This window comes from Apteryx mantelli, chromosome 1, assembly GCF_036417845.1.
Source record: "Apteryx mantelli isolate bAptMan1 chromosome 1, bAptMan1.hap1, whole genome shotgun sequence".
Taxonomy (NCBI): Eukaryota; Metazoa; Chordata; class Aves; order Apterygiformes; family Apterygidae; genus Apteryx; species Apteryx mantelli.
Genome location: NC_089978.1, coordinates 82992350 through 83007771, shown reverse-complemented (window position 1 = coordinate 83007771; position 15422 = coordinate 82992350).

Below are 15422 nucleotides of genomic sequence, written 5' to 3'. Positions count from 1 at the left end.
AATTGGATGGCTATGGCATACATAGTGGTAACGAGATGTGGGATACTGTGCAAAAGTTAATGACTTAGGGGTACAGACGGGGCCAAAAATGGTTACAAGCTGCTGCTCTACATTAAGCCCAAGAAGGTATGAGAGGAGCAGAGGTAGAAAAACTACACAGAGAACAGCTTGTTCTTCCTTGGCAAACTTTTTTAGGAAGGGAGCAGGATCCTTTCCCTATTCAGACCCAACTGTGAGCTCATCTCAGCCTGCACACTAGTCTCCAACAGCTGCAAATGTATTACAGCAGTCTTCTGTGCCTGTGCTAATGGGATAAAAAAAAGCCCATGTGCTCTTTTTATTCTGATAGCATGCACGCTTCCCCACAGCCTCTCATGCATTCCTGTTTTCTTGAGATGTCTTCAAACATTAATGCCTGTTAAGTTTAATTATTGCTAAAAGTCTAGGAGGAAACAAAATATTACAATCGCTTTAAGGTGTTTCAAAATAGGTATGTATAAATCACAAATGTGCAAGCACTTATGGGAACTTCAAAAGTGGAGAATATGCAATAATATCTACCAAAGAGAGTGATCATAAAATTTTCACAGTCTTCTCAATCACACCTATGTGATTTTGCGATTCCCAGCCCGGTAAATGTTGTTCATTAGCGAGTGTTTCTGCTGGTAAGGACCTGTGTGGGACAAACTGGCAGTCACAAGGCGGAGAGTGGTGAGATGCTAGAGGTATCACACACATTTCCAGGCTTTCAGAAACAAGCCAATGAATAGGTAGATTAGCACAGGAACATCTTTGTGCTTTATCCTGAAAATTGTTCGATCCCCATAATTTCAAGTGAAGTCAATGGGAAGAGCTTGCTGTCAGTCCTTTTACCAATCGCTTTCAAATGAAATTCTATTGTCAATACTTTTTCTTTTTACCCAGAAACAAAAGAATTGCTGTCCTGGGTCAGACAAAAAAGATCCATCTAGCCTTTGGACTAGTCTTTGACAGTGACTAGCAGAAGCCAAAAGAAAGAGCGAAGAATAAGGCAAATGCAGCAAGATTTTCCCCATTATATACATTCTTGCTTTCCTTCTGCTATGCTTCTCCCAACATAGGCACTTCTGATTTGGGGGCACTACTGCTGAGCTTTATGTATAGGCAATGGATCAGCCAGTGGATACATACTCTTTGATTTTCATGGAACTTTATATACATGTATATATATATACACACACACACACACACACACACACACACACACACACATATATTTACATTGAATAAAGCTATGTCTAGTCTTTCCCCACCCCCCTTTTTCTCTAATACAAAAAACACTGTTTTCATTAAGTTATGCTGAGGCAAAACAGTCCTAAAAGTGGAAGTAACTCATTTGGGCTATAGTTAGTGGCAGTGCAAAGAAAACAAGGTTGGTGTCTAGCTGTTCTTATGGATGGGCTGAAGGAAGATGTGTATTTCCTTCTTCTATTGTTGGGTTGACTTCAAATCGAAATGCACAGGAAGTCTCAGTTTACAGTTTCACATCATTCTCTCTTCTCCCATTAGAATATCTGTGATGACATCTGGCAGCCACAGCAGCAGTGTACAAGCTGCATGATTTTCTTCCTACTATTTCTCAAGAAACAACCACCCAGTCAAAATAAAAATAGTGGCTTACTTTCAGTTTTGCACATAAACCACGTGCTTCTCAGCATTGTCTCTTTTTGTTATTAATGAACTATTTCAGTTTTCTTCTGATGCTTAATCACCTTACACTTTCTTTTTGATAGAATTTTCCTTCAAAAACTTAAAGCCTCCGTTTCTGATGGCAAACAAGCCTCCTGCCTTTCTGTTTCTACAGACTTCTTTTTTTGTCCTTTTACTTCATATCACACAAGAGAAAAAGTCATTTGTAACAGACCTGAAAGGTGCTATAAAATATTTCTTGGAAGGGGTTGTAAAAAAGCATATATCTTTTTTTTTTGTGGAGGATGCTGCACCTAGGACTGGGACTGGACTGAATCACTGTTGTTTTTTCACATGGAAACTGAACTGTCCTCATGCCTATTGACAAGGTGTCTTGATGATGCTTGTACTCCAGGCTGAGCTCTAGCAAGAGCTGATAAATTCCAGACTCTAATCAAACATCTTTCAGAAACATCAACATTTACTAAATAAACATCTTTTCGTCTTCTCTGCTGCACAGAAAGAGTGTTTGTAATGTGGTTTGCCAGTCTTTCTACAAAGCGTAACAGATGGCCACTGCTTTTAATCAAATAATTATATTACCTAACCTTTTTCCTGGGAAAGAAAAGGTTTGGACTTGATTTTTCACCGTCTTACCTCTTGACTTCTCACTGAAGTGTCTTGAATTTGTCTCTGCTATTTTTTATCAATGACCCTGATGACACAGATGAGAACAAAGTTTTTGGTTGAAAAATCTATTGTCAGTTTGAAACAAAAGAACAGCTACTTCTTCGGGCATTGCTTTCTGATTTGGTTACCCTTTCTGTTCATAAAATGTAAAAGAGAAAACTCAATACAAAAGCCAACAAAGAAGCACGGTGCTGTTAAGGGCCAAATACCACAGTGATGTTGTGGCGGATCTACCCTGCTTTTAAAGACAGATCTTGGCAGTGCTCAGAAACATTCTCTGCTTCTTGATCTGCCCATACCCTGTCTGCACAATTTCTTGGAGATACCTGTAGATACCCTCTGAGCATCTTTCTTGGGTATCTTGGTGACATGCTGGGCCAGTTGGCTGAGTATTATTTAGGTACTAAACTGGAAGATACGCTTATGAATGCAAGGTGCGCTGCATGGTGGAAACTGGCCTCCAGATACACTTGGGTCTGAGCTTCCAGGTGCAGCATTTGTACAGATGGAGAGGCAGCCTTTGGAGCTGCCCCAGGCACCATGGCAAGGTTAGTCTGCTCTCTAAAATACATGCTTGTCTTGCTAGGAACCAGAGCGCGACATCAAAACGGATGCTACGGGAGCGCACAAGAGCATATGGGCAAGACTGATTCCTTCTGCATTATGCTCCCGTGTGTGTGTGAATGGCAGAGTGAGGACAGACTCCTCAAATTCAGAATATACTTGATTCCTAAACATTTCAAGAAACTATTTGGCCTTTGACATTGATGACATGCCATAGGTTGCTAATAATAGCATGCCTGAACTTTTGTTAGAAAAATAATCACACCCCTCAGTAATTCTCACACTCATAGGCTAAATCACCCCAATATCGGATTAATGCCAGATGGAATACAGAGAAATAGTAAGAACACGACTGAATAAAACTTGTTTTCCTCTGTGGGCTGATGTTTTTGAGACTGAAAAAGAATAGCAGAACAATACGAGCTATTTCTCAGCAGCACTGCTCTTGGACACAGATAGGACTGACAGGACATTTAGGTTGTCCCACCCTCTTCACAAATGTTAAGACCTTGCACAAAGCTGCTGATGTTCTGCTAAATTGTTATGGCAAATGCAATTTCATTAACTACTCTTGAAAAATAATGGAAGCATGAGTAAAAGCAAGAAATCACTGAGTTAAGATACAGGAATTCCTGGAAGGAAATACTATGAATAGACACTCCTGGGGAGGAAGCTCAGCCCGAAGGTTAGGTTTTATTGTTTTTGTTCGTTTTTGTATAAAATCTATCTCCAGGAGGAGTACAAGCTTCGATACTAATTCTAGGTCTGCACGCTTTCTCTGCACAGAGGTAAGGATTCAGCCTGTTCACACCCACAAATAGTATGAAACTGATTATTCACATAGGGGGAAACAGTGGGATTTATGCCAACGTTCCCTAGGATCTACCATTCATGCACCTAGGAAGAAATGAATAACAGAAAACTGTGAGTGCAGACAGGGATAAAAATTCATTTCATTATGAGGAGACCTGTTTTTTGCACGAATCTCAGAGGATGTAGTAATTAACAGAATGACATTTTTTCCATAGAGTCACTGTATATAAGCTAGCTGCACTGGTATTGAACTCATTTCTCTCCTGTCTGCCATTCAAAACCGTGTTGTTTTTGGATCCTAAAGTTCAGTTTTGGGGTTTGCTAGGTACCTTTTGTGAAGCAAACAAAAAGTATATGTTAAATCCTGAAAGAGAACAGAAAGACTATGAAAATGAGCAAGATGGATGGATAACCACATACTTTAAGTGGGATGGTTTCAGTTATCCTGAGGTTTATTTGCTGGTGTTTTTATCCCCTTTATGCTGACTATCAGGATATCCTGTTGCTACAGGCTAATGTGGAATGCACTCTGCTTTAATGGTCAGAGTTCAGTGGTTTCATCATATTTTCACAAGCAGAAAGCTGGTCTTTAACAAAAAAATTTTATCCCTAGGGGCTAGGCATATGCTGGGGAAAAAAAAAAATTACCACAAATTTCCAGTATGCAAACTGTTGTGGGCTTTTAAGCCTGTAACTACAGAAAAATTACAGTGTAGAGACTTCATGGTGATAATATAGCTGGGGCATGAAGTGTAATATAATGTACTCCTGGTATGCAGCAATAGTATACTTACTTCTTAATTATTCAAACTAGACGAAAAATAGGAGGAATTTTGAAAGGATGCTGGATTTTTTGTTTGGTTGGTTTGGTTTTTTTGCCTGCATGTAGAAATCAGCTTCATACATTGAAAGGTTTAGAAACACAGAGTTCATGTCATGTCTCTCAGGGATAAAAGGAAGATACCTTACAACGTTACAGGTGGCATTATCACCAAGAATTAATAGAACTGTTTGCCATATATGTTGATTTTTCTTTTTTTAATCATCGTCGGGCTCGGATAGGAAGCTCTGCTGAGAAGCCACTGGCGCTGCAGAGCCTTACTTTTCTTTGCGGAGAGTTAGCACGCCTTTGCCGTGCCTGCAATAGACGACTCGCCCGACGGGCTCCGAGGGGGAGCCACGCTGCGTATAAGCTTGCAAACAGCTCTCCGCCCTGCGAGGCGAGGCGAGGCGGGCGGCGGCCGCCAGGGGCTGCTCTCGGCCCGCCGAGCGCCCCGGCCCCGGCCCCGGCCCCGGCCGCCGCGCGAGGGAGGCGGCGGGGCTCCGCGACCAGCTCGTGCCTTCCCTATCAGAGAAAAAACTCTCTCCCCCCCCCCCCCGAAAAAAAAAAAATCCCAACCCAACTCCATGCCATTGCACACTTTTTTTTCCCCCCTGTCTTTTATCCCCCTCCCCACCCACACCAGTCGCATATGAGAAAAAGTCCAGTGGTGTCTTTTTCGAGGAAGTGTGTGGCCCTGATCTTGTGACAGCTTTTTCGATTCGGATATTTTTATCTGTATTCCTGAGGTGGTTGTTCTATTTTTAACATACAAGTGCATATTTGCGTGGAAAGTTTATAGTTCTTGCTTTTCCCACTCCTCTAATGCACTTATCACTTCATCCACTTTTTCATGTTTATTCCTGGAATTGTTACTAGTTATTCTATAAATGTGCCTAAATACTGAAACCAGTAACAGAATCGGTATGATAGAGAATAGCTCTCTGGGTAAGTAGAGGGTCTGTTGTAGGTTCGAGAGCAGATTTCCTGACAATGTCTAAGCCTTATGGTCAACTTCACTGGCACCCTCAAACTTCGCTCTGCAAGTCAGGTTGGTGTGTGTGGTGAGGAAGGAGGAGGCAACAAAAGACATTCGTACACTTCAGAAAGGAACCAAAATCCAGAGTGAGTACGGACGGGTTATTCTGCAGATAGCAAAAGTGGCAACTGTAGAACAAACATCATCAATTTTACTTCTGCTAACTATATCACAGAAACGCTTCTCTCTGAATGCTTTTTATTGTATTTGCAGACTGATGTCGTATGTACCACATGTGCTTATTGTTGTGGCATTGTGATTTCAAGCTTTTATGAAGTGAAAAGCTGCATATTAATAGTTTTAACAGAAGGTGCCCTAGTTGTTAACATGGTAACACCTTGCAAGAGCAATATGTTATGTCCATTCTTGATTCTAGAAATATGCTATATTCTACACTTTAAAATACATAATGTAAGTCCGTAGTTAGTACTTAGATCTGCTCAGTATATTATCTTCCACAAATTCCTATGCTATTGCTCAATACTGCTATAAATATTTGCTGCCTCAGACTGCAAAATATTAATTCATTTCCCAGTAATCTCTCTGGGTACAAGCTGCAAGAGTGATCTGAAAGTTGCAAGCACATTTGTTCTTGCTTTATCTTGCTCAAAACTAAACTGTTTACTAACATCAGTATAGTAACAGGTGTTCAAATAGATGTAAGTTCTTACTCTAACCCAGAGGAATCATTTGCATTTTTCTTATCACAATCAATTTACCAATGGATTATAGGTGAAGTCCCAGGCACATTCAGCTCATTAAAAATTGTGCTGTTACAACTGTAACAGGTTTCATGGTAGCAGAATTCCATCCTATGACTGCAGCTGCTGCCATTTAAAAATTTCAAAATAAATCCCTTTTATTCTTAATATACTTAGCAAGTTATGATCTTTTTGTCTGCCAGTATCATTTGGTGCATCTGAAAGCTAAATGGGTTCTAAGCATCAGATATATAATGGTCCCAAAGGTCCAAAGGATTCTAGACAGTAGTGTTTGGATCATAAGACAAAAAAGGGAATCTTGTATTTGTTTACATTCTGGAAATTTTAGTAAATAAGACAAAATTCAGTGAAATTAGCATGTTAAAACTTTCCTTTAGTTGCATCATTAAGAGGACAGACAAGAATAAAAATATCAAATATGTTGTATTTACAGTAACTCCTTTCAACCTGCACTTCTAAGTAGGCAGTGCATGAAAGCATTTGCCCATGAGTAATACCTTATTAAACTGTCATGATTTGATGTGACACATTTTTCTCCCAATTTGCATGCCTGATAATAGACTTCCTAAATATCACCTTCAGGTCCATTGGCAAAAAAAGTAACCCATCTGAAAGGATCATTGGATCAAATGTTGGTGATGGGACAATCTCAGGGCTGCATATGAATGTGAGACAAAGGGTTCAGGCCATTAAAAGCTATATGGTCTATTGCCATGCTAATGTCGTGTTCTTTGTGTAGTGGAGGCTTGTTGCCTTGTAAACATGTTTCCATGACTCATTAAATCCTCTGAAATAAAAGCTCTCACAATTCCAGTACAGTGGAGCAGTCATTTTTAGATTTAATTATAAACAGGCTAGATAATGAGCTACCTAACTTGTCCCCTTTTCTGAAGGAGGAGAATGGTTAGTGACCTCTCCTTTCTCTAAACTGTACCAAAATCCACTTTGTTTGAAAGGCGAAGGAGTGGAAAGTCCTTGACAAAATAAAAGGGGTGCATAAGCGAATGCCAGCTGGGCAACTCATATTTTACATAACAAGTAAGAACATATATTTTGTGAACCTATTTAGTATTCAGCTTAACAGAATATAGTAACCATAGCAACTCCTCTATCACCTGTTTGAGACGCTGCAACATCTTAATGCTATGTGCACCAAATGCCCTCCTAATATTTGTAAAATGTTGATAGTATCTCTTGGAGACAAACGTAAAAATGCTCGAGATTCATGATTCCCTTGTCTAATAATATCTGTTTTCTCTTTGCCCGTCTACTTTGGTTGTATATATCAGTTTTATTTATTAAAACCGAAAGATTAATGGGTATAAGCAATCACTCAAGGGAGAAGGATGGAGGATATGCAGGACCCTTCACCCACAGTGTGCCAGTAATAAAGGCCCTTGGTTAAGTGCTCTGAAGGCTTTAGTGGCTTGTGGTGGCCAAACAGAGGCAACATAAAAGGGAAAGGTTTCCTGAAAGGGCTGAACATGGGAAGTCACATGAAGGCACCCAAAATAACTAGGTATTCTGAAAGTGCAGATCCCTCCCTTGATGCAATTATCAAGTTACAAATATAGCCATGCTATTTACATTACCTGCAGGCTTCTGAATTTCTTTCATTGCATCACGCAAAGCCATAGCAATAATGACCTTTCTGGTTGCAATGACAGTTTCTGCCATTTAAGACTTTGCTTTTCAGATGCTCTCCCTTCCTTTTCAGCTTCCAATTTGCAAGCGAATGGGGCTTTACTCTCCCGAAGTTTAAATTGTGGGTATGGCAGGTGAATTTCCCTGCAGTGTTATTTCTGTGCCGCACAGCCCTTAAGCTAAGAACACAGGATGCCAAGCAGAGCTCCCGTGCTGGAGAAGCGCTGTCACTTTCTTCCAAAGGACTCTGTGCTTTGTCCTCTCTGGGGTTGGGCTGTTACTTCCCCAGTCTATAAACTGCTTAGAGAGGTAGGTGACTATCAGTTGCCTGAAGATCCCAGTGTATTCAGAGTTCCCTTGACAAGAGATACAGGGGAACTGTGTTCAAATCATGAAAGTCTTGGGTTTTGAGTCTTCAGTCTGACTTTTCTTTCTCTCTTAATTCGGTGCGAAGTGCATTACTATGTGCATGTGCTTCCACTCCTGAATACAGATGTACAATGATGCGAGTAAAATCAAAGTTTACCAAGTGATTTTGTAATCAGGCAACACGGCCGCTCAACTCAGCAAAATTCCTTTGCATGTGCAAATGCCTGATTTTGGTCTGCAGAGCTATGTACTACCAATTTCTTCACTCTTAGTCCCAGAAGGTGGACAGGGGAACTGAGAGTACTTAAAGAATGAGTCGCTGGCAGTGACAGGATAATCAGGACATCACTCCCAATTCCCATTTACAAAAAGACTCTTCTTGCTGTTCAAGAAGGGTGAAAAAGGCCTTTATGAAATGGCAATTGGGACCTTCAAGTATCAATGTGGTTTCACAGTGTAGTACTCAAAATACAAGCTAATGAAGATGCTGGGAAAAGGGAGAGTATGAGCATATGTGACAAAGTGTGGCCCTAGGGATCAAAATCTACATGAAATAGCTTACACAGCATACGTTAACCTACACTGCTGGTATAATATGCAGTAGCAGCTACTTCTGTCCTTTTTTTTCCTGCTGTCAGTGCAAAATAATGATGCCAGAGAGTGTGTCGCAGGCAGGGTTGTAATAAGGCACAAAAATTAAAGCCTAGTGATATGCATTTTATTTCTGTGCTTGCCTTCATATTGTTCAAATCTTACCTGAACTGGATTTTCTATTACTGGATCTTCATGAAAAAGTTGAACCCCAGCTATAGAAATATAATTTTCACGGACCAGTCTCTTTTTCTTTATTTTATTTTTTGTAAGGGTAGCTTATAAAATAAGAACCAAAGGATAGGATTATAAAACTGGCTTGCCTGGAATCTGGAGAAGTACATTATCTTTGTACTCATTGTCTTTTATTACCAGTGCCATTTAACAAAGAGAGGCCTAAGGAGGGGACACATCTGGAAATGTGACCTAAATAAAGTAAAAATTCTTTTGGAAACTGGTAAACCTATACTATATATGTCTGTAATTAAAACGAATGAGGCATAGTGGCTCATAAAAGTACCACCTGAAAACAGTTTAAAGGTTAAAAAAAGGGCTACTTGGCACAGATAGAAGGGTGAGACCTGACCAGACCCGTCCTCTCAGGACAGTACTCCCAATGGGTCTATTTAAAAGTATAGTGTTTCAAACCGGTCCTTGGCCTGGTGTACACATAAATAATTTTAAGCAATGCTCCTGGTGAGAAAAAGCATTAATGTGACACAGAAGACTCTCTGAAACTCTCTTTTTTATTATGACTGCTATTTTACTGCTATGACTAATGCTCTGTGTTATCTGCCCACATCCTTAAATTACTTAATCTAAAATTCTTTGATGAGAAAGCTCTTTTGATTTTAATTTTTTGCTGTTTTCTCATTTGAAATTAGAAGAATTTTTTTTGTGTGTAAAACTTCCTGTGTAAATGTATTACATAATCAAGGGCCATACTGAAGCAACATGAATTTGACGTTTTACAGGTAATCTGACCTTGACGGTGACCCTGGTGAACTCCAGAAGCTTATGAGTCAACTTGCAAGTCACTTACATTAGCAAATTCTCAGTTGCATAAAGAGGTTTTCCTGGGCAGACTCTAAGGACTTCAGGACTGGGTTTGGGTTATTTTGTTATCATTTCCCAGGCCTCCTCCCTTCCCCCACAGACCTAATCTCACCACAGATATTACACTTAATTGGTATCCAAGCTAGAGAAGTATTTAACTCAGCCGTAGGGAAGAAAACCTTAGAAAATCTATCTTTTCAACAGAAAAAGTACAATAATATACATTGGGGGGGGGGGAGAATTGAATGTATTTCTCTCTTTCACACACACACACATAGACAGACATCATTTTCTAGGAATAATTCCAGTTGTATACTTGTATTGTCTGATTAATATGGTCTTTCCCACTGTATCTACTTATTTTCAGCCCAGATACTTGTAGTCACTTCCACAAAGATTATTCTTTTTGTGCCTTTTGATCCTGTTTATAGAAGGGTCTCTACTGCGTTGATTACAATAATGTTTTGGTTTATATGGATTTATCCTCTCAAAGTCCTTAGGAAAGGTAGCTTCATGTAACAGTTCGAGGATTAAAACGGGTGAGATTAAATGCTTTGCCCATAGACCCAAAAGCCATTTGCGGGTTGCAATTTGTATTCTAAATCACAGTTTTGAGTCCCATACTGGAGTGTTCTTTATTTCTTTAAGAAGTTCTTTAAGTTTAAGAGTTCTTCACAAAGTTTCCATTTGACCCTGTTGCTGCATAACTGGTAGACAGGTAACTTTTACATTTCCCGTCCCAATATGTTGCCTGCTTCACAGAAGCTGTTTTTCCATGTGTCAGGCAGTTGGCACAGGTAGTCAGGGCACTGGAGAGAAGGGATAAATGGGAGTTCCCCATTGGAACACTGGGGGGAGAGGGGGTTGATTGCAAAAAGTGCAAAAAGTAATTTTCTCACGAAATTTGTTTTCATGAGAAAATACAAATTTTTGCCAAGGATTTTTACTTTTTCTGCCTGGAAAAATGAAACAAAAGATTTTAGTCTGATTTGACCTTTTAGACAACTTCTATCCTGTTCAACTGAAACCTCTGGTTTCAAGTCAATGCAATATAGCAGTACTTGTCCCCGCGGTGACACTTTGCTTCATGGCATTTGGGGAAAGATTCCTGAGCTCCATTTTTAGCTTGGCGAGACCTCATCTCAGATACTGCACACACTCTCCTCACTCACTATTCATTACAGAGGTAAATTTGCATCATGGGAGATTTGCCATGGTCAGAAAGCTGACCTTTTGGGGCCACTGATGGGAGTATCAGTCACCCAAATTCCAGTTCCCCAGCTGTGTGGTGCCATTCTAGGGAAATGCAGCAGAACTTTGAAATATCAAACCTTTTCCGAGAACAAGAAATCTGAAAAAAAAAAAAGGTTCAGAAATGTTCCATTTTTTTCATGTCAATGTCTTGCTAAGAACACATATTAAAATGCCAGCATTGCTTGCAGCATGGAAAGTCTGTCTTCACAGAGATTTCACTATAATTCTTCCTGAACATGGTGTGGTCCCAACAGCACTTAGAACTCCTTACCTCTGGCAGAGATGTAACCGTATCTTGGTGCATGCTATGTCTAACCTGCTATGTTCAGGTTGAAGAAAAAACTCTCTTTTATAGCAGAATGCTTTAATTTGTGAGAATGTAATACACTTGTTTGTTAAACCTGTAGTTAGTGGGCTTCAATTGGAAAGGAAGGATTTGCATTGTTTGATGATCTTGGCTAACATGCAGATGATGACATTTTGAGTGGGTACCCACTTGGGTGACAATTTAACGGTGCAGGTTTTAATGTGTTTCAGTGAAGTTGTGGCCAGAGGACTCTTTGTAGTATTTGTGTAAATGTATATTTGGATATCATTCCTGGAATAGCAGAGTGGTATTTCTGTTGACAGTTATTGCTTGATGTGAGACCATATAGCATATATCTCATACAGCTTTTGCTATACATCTGAATCTTATTTGCTTAGCTTGACTCATTGCATGACTGGGTTTTGACATTGGTCACTAAATATGTAGCCAGTACAAATGTTATGAAATAAAATTTTTTTTTCTATGCTAATAAGGGTTACAGAAATATAAAGCAATTCCTCTCTTGTTATTTTTATATTCTTGTCTTCATAGAGGCTTCTTAAGACTGGAATAGTAATAAAAAAAGTATTGTCATTTAACTCTTTACTGTTGCTTTAAGAGTAATGAAGTATCAGCTAATTGTAAAACCCTAGCAAATAAAATGGAAATACCATGGTAGACTAATTATGATTTGCTCTAAATTCCGTATGTATGTATATTAGTCAACAGACATTTTAGAAACTCTGAACCCTTATAGCATACTTCTTTATTAGTCTTTTTAGCTTACTATAGTTCCATATAAATTTGGAACATAATATCAGAGTCTTCCTGTAGCTAATTTAATACACATGAATTTGCACCAACTTGTGCACTCTAGCAGATCAAGTATCTGCCTTGTAGCACAGATGCAGCGAAATGAAATCCAGCAAATATTTTCTTCTGATTAAAATACCTTAATCAAAAAGTATAGTCAGAGTTGTCATTAAGACAAGTACAGATTGATCAGTTTTTATGACTTTTCTGTCTGTCTGAGCTGTGGCTTGTTCAGATTGTGTAAGCAATGGAGGAAGAAGTCGTCCCGAAGACAACTTCCCTTCTCTGTTGCCTGCGGCTGGTGCAGCCCCAGGTGAGATCAGAGCAGTCTGAGGGATGCTGTAAATACTGATGGAGGAGGAATGGTCACCCAAGGACCATTCGACCAAGAGGACTGCAGCATGCTCTGACCTCTCTCATCTCCACCTGCATTAGCGAGCCAAAAGGCTGAGTCATCTTGCTTGAAAGGTAATGAATTTCCCAAAGATCTCCCTTAAGGACTTCTTTGTTCACTGTGGTTTTCAGTGTGTATTTGTAAATTTAAGGTTGTCTGACAATGCTGATCTTATTTGTAAGCTTGTGTTGGCAAAGGTGTACATTTAAATACCCATGAGTCAGACACTCAGCCAGCGTAATGCACTTATCTTCATTTCATTCACTGCAGCAATGGTGATAAAAGCAGTTAAGTATTGGTTTGTGGGAATCTGCCCTCCACAACCTTATATTCAATAATATTAACTATGCATTTTAAAATTATTGTGTGATGCTGACATTTTGAGAACAGTTTCAGTATTGATATGGTCTCAGAGTTTTTGCATTTTTTATATTGTCTTCTCAGGAATTTTTCTTCATTTTATAGCCTTCTAATTCAAATATTTTGTGCCAATTCTTCTGGTGGATATTTTTATATTCTAGTGCTGCCTAGAGTTATATATTCTAGTGCTGTCTGGGGTTATTAAATAGCATTTTGTCTTCTGGACATCCTATTCTTCCCGTAGGTGCCAATTTGAAATTGCCAAGGGAGGGATTATAAAAAACATTAGAAATGAATTTCAACACCATAGTTTGGATGCGAGTATTACCTTTTTCCTGCTGAAGTGCAAAAGTTTAGTTGATTACTTATTTTAAAAAATAGCAGGTCTTTATTTTTATCAGTTGTGTATGTTGCAAATCAAAGGCAGTCCATTTCTGATAGACTTCATAACTGAAGATGTTTTGACTGTTGATTTTCAAGCACATTTTATTTCTTTCTAAGCTGTATGCTGGGTCATATATTTCTCTGCTGCAGCTCTTTTACTTCTCCTGTATAATCAGATCCTGGGATCTGGCCTGTCTCTGTTTGGCACAGTTCAGTGTGGAGACAGAGTGGTTCTTCTGTCTTTAGTTTATATTCAATTCTCTGGACCCAAAAGGATTTTCATGGCAACTGGAATTCAGCTAATGAGAGAAAGTCTTTTTCTCCATTTCCTGTTTTGCACTCCCCCTGCTACTGGGGGAGACCTAGCTGGTCTGGACTACATAAAATTCTGTTATATAAAAAAACCCAAATCTCCGGTGACCAAGTAATTCTACATTAGGCTGCTTTGCATCTGGTCCACCAGGTCAAAGCTGTACCTGTATTTGAATATGGAGTAATTTATTGGAAAGAATGAAGCTAATTAAGGAAGGGTTAGTTAACAAAGAAGAATAAACAAAGATTTCAGATTCTGAAAGTGTTGAATTTCTGATATCAAGAGTGTTATCTTTGCCTTGTCACAACTTAAAACCTTCAAACTTTGCCACTGCAGTGATTATCGGTGAACTAAGCCTCGTCCCAGTAAAATCAACTGGAATTTTCCAGACTGAGATTTGACATATTGACAAAGAATACATAGCATCAAATTTACTGTGTTTTAGTAAAAGCATGTGATATTTGTACATCATGTAAAATTTGTATTCAACATTACACGCTGGTGGGTGTTGCTGCACATCTGTAAGAACTCCCTAAGCTTCTTGGCCCCTGAAACCAGCTTGGGACACGTGCTGAAATAATTGCCTCTTTATCTTCAGCAGCAATAGCAAGGAGAACTCACTGTGCATTAGCACTCATCATCCTGAGCTCTTGCTAGCCTCTTCTGACCACTTTTGCAGGGTCACAAGCAGGGTAGCAAAGACCATGTTGATGTTCTCACCAGTGCAGTGCTGCTGCTCCAGCATCTCCAGCTAAAGTTATCCCCCGTTGCCTCTGCTTTAATGGACGGGGCAAGGTGGTGTTTGAGGCGTGAGCCCACGGAGGTCCAGCATGTTTGTTTTGCATGGGAGGTGTTGGGTGTGTGTCATGGAGTGTGGCAGATGCCAGTGGTGAGGGGGTGTGTCTGTATGGGCCCTGGGCGCAGGCAGGTGCCCCTGCTAAGGCACATCCCTGGGGCACCCTGACCTCTTGCTACAGAGGCAGCCGGCTGATTAATTGGAGGGTCTGTGGAGCAATAAGGATGCTGTGCTTGCAGTACGTGTGTGGGGACTGCCTGTGTGAGGCTTGCTCTCAGAGAGCGCAGTTTAACATATCTCAAAGCAGCAAGGTCAAAGCTACTTTGGCATGTCAACGTGTGCTGCGGTTGCACTTCTGACTGCAGCACAACTAGTGCCTGGGAGAGTCCCATGCAATGTCATAATCTCTAATTCACCTAACAGGAGGTTTAATAAGGGAAGCTAACCATTGCTACTGATAAGCAGAGTTCAGAAAATTTAAACCTGCCAATAGGTCAGTGTACTTGTGACCATTTGTCTTTAACTTGAGTTAACTTCATGAGAATCCTATGAGACTATCAGGGTCTCAGCCACAACTTTGCTCTCACTTATACAGAGCTTTGCTCCCTGCGTTGCCCTAACTTACAGCTGACACGAAGTCCTCTGGCTGTCCTTCTCTCCATAGGTTCCCACTGGGTGCAGTAGTGGTTGGTTTATAAATGTTTCTTCCTCCAGAGGCAGAATCTTCTTTCAGTTCCCCAAAGATGGCACAACTTTCTCATGCACACATATTCACTTTGACTATTGATGGGAAACCAGACAATGAAAGAGAAGGTCCAGAAAACA